This window comes from Tupaia chinensis, unplaced genomic scaffold, assembly GCF_000334495.1.
Source record: "Tupaia chinensis unplaced genomic scaffold, TupChi_1.0 Scaffold000281_1, whole genome shotgun sequence".
In the NCBI taxonomy this organism is placed as follows: Eukaryota; Metazoa; Chordata; class Mammalia; order Scandentia; family Tupaiidae; genus Tupaia; species Tupaia belangeri.
In genome coordinates this window covers 4,724,603-4,733,673 of record NW_006159764.1, presented here as the reverse complement: position 1 = coordinate 4,733,673, position 9,071 = coordinate 4,724,603, and positions in this window count along the sequence as shown.

Below are 9,071 nucleotides of genomic sequence, written 5' to 3'. Positions count from 1 at the left end.
AGGCTCCAATACCTTCTCTATTTCTCCTTTTGGAGTTTTGAACACACACACACACACACACACACACACACACACACACACACACATGCATGTCCTGGCATGTTTTTCAATCTGCTGGGTGTGTGACTCAAGCCACAGAGTCAGCCATGTGGGATCCAGCCTCCTTAACCATCGTGCCACTGCTTGGCCCTACCTTCTTTTTATACAAAGAGATTTTGAAGTAGAAAGGAAGAGTGTAAATGCAAGTTAATGTTTACAAGTAAAACTTCTCTCTGTTAATACCAAGTAGGTCTTTAATTAAACACAATGCAAGTAAATCAGTCTGTGAGTCAATCCAGTGACAAAAATACATTGGAAATTTACTTTTTTTGTATTTACCTAGTAGAAACAGTGCTTTAATTAGCTGACACAATGGACCTTATCAATGTTTAAAAAGAATATTAATAATATATTAATACCTTACTACTTAAAGAATACTTCTCGGTCCTTAGACTATTGATTGTGTAGTTGATGGTCAAGCATTAACAAGCCATCTTTTTCCCTAATACCCACATCTCTCCCTAGTTAGAAGTCCTGTTCTCAAGGAGACACATTTATTCTTGCAGGTCATCAGAGTACCATTTAGTGCATCATTAGTTTAAGAGAGAAAGTCTGCTGCTCTAGTGTAGCAGTTGATATCCCAGTGGCCTAAAGTTGTTTAATTCAACTAAATTAATGATGGTTCAGAATTTTGAAAATAATAAGGACGAGTGTATATGTTACTTAGTCAAAATTTTTGTTGTATTTTATATTGAGAACAATGTCATGAAAGGCCTCCTAAGAAACCAGTCACTGCTGACAAGTCATGGGTCTTGGGAGACTAATAGCTTAAATGGGAATAGAAATAGAAGAGGGTAACTAGAAAAATTAATTTTCAAGGAATCTGTACCATAATTATAGAGACTAGATTTTCTCAATAAATCATCTAATAAGAAATGGAAAACAAATCTTGTACTCTTAAAATTATATTCATAAGAACATTTAAATACTGTTTTATCTTTTCTTTTCTTTCTTTTGTTCTTTCTTTCTTTCTTCTTTTCTCCCTTCTTTCCTTTCTTCTTTCTTTTCCTATCTATCTTTTTCTTACATTCTTTTTCTTTCTATATTTCTTCTTTCTCTTGCTTCCATAAAGGGGAAAAGAGATAGAGAGAGAGATGGGGGTACCCATATAAGGGTTTCACCAGCCTGTGACCAACGCCTCCTCCCCTAGCTCTCCAGTGGACCAGGATCACAGTGAGCCCTGGGGTAGGTTCTTATCTGGGGCCTTCTGTATGACTTCCAGCGTTGCGGTGCAGTGCCCTGTGTCTCCACCAGAGGTAGGCCTAGATACTCTTTCCTCACAGTCACTTTGAAGGTTCAATTCTACCTTATTCCATGATTCTATTTGGTCGTCTTACTCGTTACTTACTTTCTTCCACATTATACATGAAATCTTTATTATTTCCTCTATAATAATTACTATTTAAATATTAGTATTTAACAAAAAATTGCTAGAGACCATGTATGCTCACCAGAGAGAGACAGACAGAGGAGAGAGAGAAGGATAGTGAGAAAGCACCCCCCATAAGGGATGGTCATGTCGCAATTCCTTCTCCAGAAGGTAGAAACCTTTTGGAATTTTGAATATACACTCTACACTCACATGCACCCGGCATATTTTTTTAATTCACCAGGGTGGGGACTTGAACTGCACAGTCAGCCATGGGACATCCGGCTACCTTACCTGCCACACCACTATCTGGCCCTCAATATACATATGAATATTTTAGCTATTTATTTAGTAAATCTTTCCTTGTGTGTGTGTGTGTGTGTGTGTGTGTGTGTGTGTGTTGTTGTTCTTTTGGTGGGGGGAGCAGGCAGTAACATAGAGTGCATACAATAGAACATAACAGAATTTGTGGAATGTAGATGTCCTAATCAATTATTGCATTGTCAGCAAAACCACTTGAGGCTATATGAATGACAAGAAATAAAGGTCCAATAACTCACAATTGTAGTGACTGCGATGTCTGAGGGCATCACCAAATGATGAAGGTAAACCTTTCAGCAGAACAAGAATGCGTTCTAGATCCAGGTGGCTTTCTCTCTGCCTTTCTGGCCTTATTCCCCTGCTGACATATCTGACATAACTCAATCATAGATTCCTCACCCTAATGTCATTATCACAACCACTGACCTCACCCTGAGATACACGGTGAAGGAACTACGTTTTCACCAACCTTTACAGAATAATTGACACAATTAAGTCCCAACACAGGAGTTTCTGGGGGATATCCACTCACTACCCACTAAGACTGAAATCTAAAACACAAAACTCTAAGGGCCCAATCATAATTCAAACCACCACAGTGAGCTAAAGTAGACCTTGTGGATAAATGTATACCTATGAATGCTCTTTTTGGAAAATATGAAAAAAACTGAAGTATGTATGCTAAGCTTTATCATTAAGATACCTCAAAAGAAGGCAAATCAAATACAAATGAAGTATAAAGGAAGCAATAATCAAGCTCTGAACAGAGAAAAATAAAATTAAAAAGAAAATAAGAGAAAAATATTACCAAAACTAAAATTTGTTTTTTTAAAGAAGATCAATGAATTTGACAAAATTCTTACTAGATTATGCAAGAATAACTCTTGAGTGACCCCCAGGGTTCTTGCCTCCTGGTGTTCACGCATTCACATAGTTTTCTCCCTTTGAGTACAGATGGCACCTATATTTACTTTTAATTAAGAAGAGATGCTAAAGGTGATAAAATGTCCCTCCTGGGTTACCTTATGCTATATAAGACTGTGTCATGCTAGCAGAGACTATTGCTGTTTGATGAAATCATCTTTTTTCTTCTGTTAATAATGTACCAAAAACTGCATTGACTTGGTTAAATTCCTAAGAATTTTAGTTTCCAAGTTATGATCAACATGGCTAATATCAATTCTTGCAAAAATGTCTTAAAATTAATGGAGGTTATGTTGGTAAACACAGTTTATATTTTTTTATTTTTATATTTTAGTTCTATTTTTGTTAGTACACACACACACATCCACAAAAATTATAATATATGATTCTAAATTTATGCACTGTAATAGTATATGAAATACACTAACTATATATAACAATTGTCAGAAAAGTCTTGACACATTTTTTTTTGAGAGATTTTTGCTATAGGGCTCATGCGCTCGCCAGACAGAGAGAGACATAGAGACAGAAAGTGAGAAATCAGGGGATGGTCATGCCACAATCCCTTCTCCTCCATTCTCCTCCATTCTCCTCTGGGGATCTTGGGCATGCACGCACATGTGCCCAGCGTGAGTTCTAAGCCACCAGGTCCAGGACATGAACCGTGGTCAACTACGTGGGAATCTAGCGACATAGCCATTACACTAACTGCTGGTTCCCTTGATACATTTTTATAAAAGACACGCTGCTGATTGAGATAAGTATTTTTCCCTGTCATGTGAGTTACTTATTTGTAAAATCAATTGTATATTCTCTTGTATTGAATATGTTGATTTTATTATAATGTAGCTTTCAGCTCAGGTCACTCTGTCCTCTGAGAATTAGGATAAGGTGTCTTGAGGTCCACGCCTCACACCCAATTATAATTCCTGTACCCTTGCAAATATTTCTAGAAATATTCAGCACATTGGATATTGCTAACAGAGGTCAGCAATTTGTAACCTCCTAATGAAAAGCCCAGTTGATTGGATTCCCTTCTTTCCCCTGGGCGGATAAGCAGAGGTTTAATACTTGTGATTCAGTAGACGTACTAGTTTCAGTAATATTACCGGTTCTGGGTTTCCTTTTTTAGTATAAAAAAGTGGGGTTTGTATGTGAAATTAGATCTAGAACTGGGAAGTGATACTTGTTGGTTTACATGTGTCATACATGCTTTGGGTTGAAAGTTAGTATATTATGTAATAATGACATTATATTTATTAAAGACTAAGATCATACCCATTTTATGAAAATCTACATATTATATTGTTTTAGAGATTCTGAAGTGGAAACAATCAAGAATTTCAGTTTAAATAAACTCAAGTTTGAGAAATATCTCTTTTATTTAATATAGGGAGGGCTTTACCTGGGACATTATGTATTTCAGCTTCAATTTCTTTTCATCTTATTACTTATTCTTTTCATCTTATCACTTATATTAAACAAAAAGTAATAAATTAAAAGCATTTTGGTGAATATCAAGTTATATGATTTTTGGATGCCAAATTATTTGTTCTTATCTTGAGTAATTCACCCGTGATCTCAAAATTCATGACTTACTTAGCAAGACGGATGCATCAGAGTGTGTTAGAAATACATTTTTATGTCTTTCACAAAGTAATTGTGGGTCTCATTGACCACCTCATGTAATGCATTAAAGCATCAATCCCGATCTCATATGGCACCATTGGTGAAAACAAAATCATTTATTGGAGCTTGCACTCTGTTTCTGGTGATATATTTTGATCTTTCAAAAAACTGCCTGCCTGAAATTCTTAATCTGGCTAAGCAGATAATTTCTGCTATACATATTTCAGGTAGGTTGCCAAAAGGCAGTTTTTCACATACTCCATTCTTTCTTCTTCATCTTGTACCATTTGGCAAAGGATTCTCAGGATGTATGTGATTTTTGTATAAGCCATAAATATCTCTCAGCTGGGAAAATTCTGTAGCTGGGACCCTGGAGGTTTTTTGAATAGGCATTCAAGTTGAAGTTTTTGAGTTATAAGTGACAGGAGGATGACACACTTGGCCAGACAAAGGTGATAGATCTGACATCATTTTTTTTTTTAGAATCTCAGAAATGTTTATTCCATAATTTTAGATGCTATTTTATTCTAGAAGGTTTAGTACTTCGAAGAAAGTACAGGAAACTTTCACCACTTGGCCTCTTTTGCCAATGTGAACTTGTAAAAACTAGAATAGCGAATTTTGCCAAAAACGTGAAAGTTTAAAGGAACATCAATATTTGCAACTAAAGTCCTTACCACACCTCATCATTAAGTCATCAGTACATTTAACCGTCAGGACAGTAACTATGCTTTGTAATTTTGTGAGGAAGGCCATGAGTAGCATTTCAGAGGTTCAAGCACAGAATCAGCCAAGTTAGTCATGCCCAGGTAACTAGTGATGGAGAAAGAAAGCTCAGGAAAGAGGAGTCTGTCTAGTGTGAGTCCTGTCAGGAGAAAGTAATACCAACTAAGTTATTTTTTCATAGCTGGGAACAGTCCCCGTGGTGGTAGAGGGTTTGACCTGTGTTAGAAATGCAGCAAAACAAAAGTGTAGATGCAATTTTTACCTATCATCTTACTAAGGATCAAAAGAAGTCCAGGGATTTCCAGAAGATTACAAGACTGAACAGAAAATAGTCTATAACTACAAAGATCTACCAGACATTCAAGAGGAATAGGACATGAATATATTATACTACATTACCTGATGAGACAAAGCTAGGTATTGCCTACTATGGAATAATGGAGAAAAGGTATTTTACCTAATGTGTTTAGGAAATGTTGGCAGATCCATTAGAAAAATTCTGGATGAAAGTCCTGAGGAAAAGATCAATATAGGCACAGGTACAGCCTTAAAATGACACGCGATGTGTATAGGGTTCTCTGAGCAGTCAAGGGCAACTGGCCTCGAGACTGAGACCAGTAGAAAACGATGCTGAAGAGACAGGCAGTGTGATCTGAAAGATGTTCTTCATCATCTAGTTTGAATAAATACTCCACTTAGTATCATATTATCATATACTACTTATTTATAAATTATCTATAGTCAAAATACAAATGATTCTTATTATGTCTGTTGAGGTCTCCAGTAGAGAAAGGCGTTGTTTTATAATATGATAACCTGATCTCATGTCCTCATTTTTTTCACATCATCTTCAGTGCTTTTCACTATGTATGTCAAGAACTTAAGGATTGAATAACTATTGATTTCTTACAATGAGCCGGGAAGTATTTCTAAAACCAAGTTGCTCCCCAACTTATTTTATAACACACACAAATCTGTGGGTGGATTGCTTCCTGAAAAATCATCTGCCAAGGATGTGTTTAAGAAGCTGAATGCTTGTGATAATTTGACACAATTGAGTGCCAAATATGCCAAAATTTCAGTGTGTAAAATGTAGTGGAATATTATATGTGTCAGTCGATTGCTTTTCTGGAAATAGATTGAAAATGCAGTGCGAGGAAAAAGGAAGAGTGTTTATTTTACCACTACATACTTGGCATGCTCAGTGTTTTTCTTTTTAACTTTCAAATTTCATAGTTTTCAAGAAGAGGAGAACATAAAAAGGATAATCTTTGGAAAACTCAGAGTAATAAATATGCATGAGCATTTTTCCAATTATTGTGGAAATTGCTTTTTGTAATTTATTTCAGGTTTTGTATTAAGGTATTATAATTACCAGATTACATGTGAGTAAGCTAGATCTACACAGATGCCTTCTCATGTTGATTGGGAAATATAAAATAAGCTGTTGAGCAGAATATACCCAGCATAATTTATGATAAAATATGGTATATGCATTTGTAATTGTAAATAAAGTTAGCACTCCGGAAATATAAAACTCAGTCTCAGCAGATGGTGTAATGATTATGTCGCTTGACTCATGTAGTCAAATGTGGTTCAAGTCCTAGACTCAGCAGCTTAAAAAAAGAAATATAAAACTCATTTATTAGTTGACTTTTGAAGACCTGAATGCACTTTGTATTGTGTTTCTACTTCTCACATGAGGCTATTTCAGCTCAAAGAAAGATGGCAAGGCAAATTAGATTAATGTCAGAGAGGGAATTTATCATAATGATATGGATGTATCTCATGAGACACCGCCCGCCCCCCTTCCCCATTGTCAAAATTGATGCGAAGTTTTCGAAAGACTGAGTCCAGGTACTAGCCAGATGTGAGGAACCAAGAATATTGTTCTTTTGCCACTTTTAAGTCATGGTCTCACTCTCTATCACTGTCTCATTTTGCCTGTCTTCCTTTTCACCTAGACTTGTATAACTTTTCTACTTCTTTCATTTTATCTGCTTTATTCTTCTCCATGTTAGTGACAATCTTCCTACAGATCCGCCCCACTCTTCCTTCTACGTGACTTTGTTGTTCATAGGCATCATAGGGACGGACTAGAGACGTTAGGTTTCAATTTCATTTTGCAGGGAGAGACTCGTCAGCATGGTCGATCGGGTTATTTTTTATGGGTGGGTTACCCACAGTTCTGCCATCGGGTCATGAGAACTTGGAAGTGAGGCCCTGTCAAAAAAAAAAAGTAAATTATGGGTCTTTAGAGAAGCAAGTGTAAAAGAGGGAAGAAAATAATAACAAGACAAAGTATATCTGTTCTGGTAAATAAAATATTTCTTGGGGTTCTGTATAAAGACAATATGGTGAGGCTTAAATTTTTCTCTAGAATTTTAACTTCATACATTTTATGAGTCAGTTTCATTAGACTTCCCAACAGATGGATTTCTGCATGATAATACTAGAGAATTCTTTTAGTTCTCATCTAATGCACAGAAAGATCAAGTGATTTGAAATTCCATAGGCCTGAGTTCGAGCATTGACTCTAATTTGCTAGTGTTGAAATATGGAAAACGTTACTTACTATCTCTGTTCTTACTTTTCGTGGTTTATAAAAGAAGAAAAAATTAAACCTAATTTATAGGTTTTTGTGTTTATTAAATAAAATGTTCTACCTTTATTACCATGGTGCCTAGCATTTAGCAAATGAATGCTATGGGCTTAATGAGTATTGACCTATTTAATCTTTTAAGTACTATAGCATAGTTTCAAGTCTAATATATAATATCTACTGCATAAATAGAAGCTACAGTCAGTTCTGACTTTAATATGGTGATTTAATCTGTTTCTAAATTCATTCTATTTAATAGGATAGTGAATTTTAAAGAATAAGTGAAATTACCATAAATCAGTTTATTTATCTATGTTTTAAAATGTATTCCAATGCTTGGAAATGCATATTCAACAAGAAATAGTATGCTTTGTTCACCAAACTGTCATATGGTCTTGTAATTAAAAGATAAAGCATCACGCAAAAACATAAAGCAGTTAACATTTAACAAAGGCTAATATTATTAATGAGGAAACAAATAAATTATAATAGGACTTAAATTTTACTATTGAATAGAATGAAATATGATGATTTTAAATGTAATGAATAGATAATTTTACCCTTACCTAGTTTGAAAAACATAAAAACAAAAGTCATAGTACTCTCTGTACTTCCAGCAGATAATACCAGATTAATTCTTTGAACATCGATGCAAGAAACACAAATTAACCCACAAATACAGAAATCTTTTAATGGAAGTTTTCTGACAATACAGAAAATTTGATATATATTTTGAGCATCAAGCCAAATTCATACAGTTCATGAAAGGACATAAAATATATAGTAGGTCTTACTTGTTGCCTAAGTAACAATACTAACATGACATTTACCTGACTTTCTAGGGTGGAGGTGATGGTAGATTCTTTTCTTCACATGTAAAAGGAAGATGCAAAAGCACCACTTTTGCGGTCTTGTCCATATCATTTTACAATGAAATGCAGTTCTGTGAGAACATGATATTATGATCAATAATAATGAAAAACAAGCCTAAATACAAAATGTATCATATTAAAGACATCAAACATGTAAAAAAAATTAAAATGAAAATTTTAATAAGTCTCTACATAGTCAACTGAATACCTGGCAATATTGAAAGAGCTTCTGTTCTCAATCTTTGTGCAAAGATGCTCAAACAGCCATGAAAAGACTACTTCTGTTGTTAGGTGAAATTAATAAATCATTAAAGCTTTTTATTCCAATCTTTTTATTTTGGTAAAATATGCATAACATTTTCTTTTTTTCTTTTTGGAGAGGTTTTTCGCTATAGGGTGCGTGCGCTTGCCAGACAGGCAGAGACAGAGAGACAGAAAGAGAGAAATCACTCCTTGGGGGGATGGTCATGCTGCAATCCCTTCTCCTCCATTCTCCTCTCGAGATCTTGGGCACGCATGCACACGCACC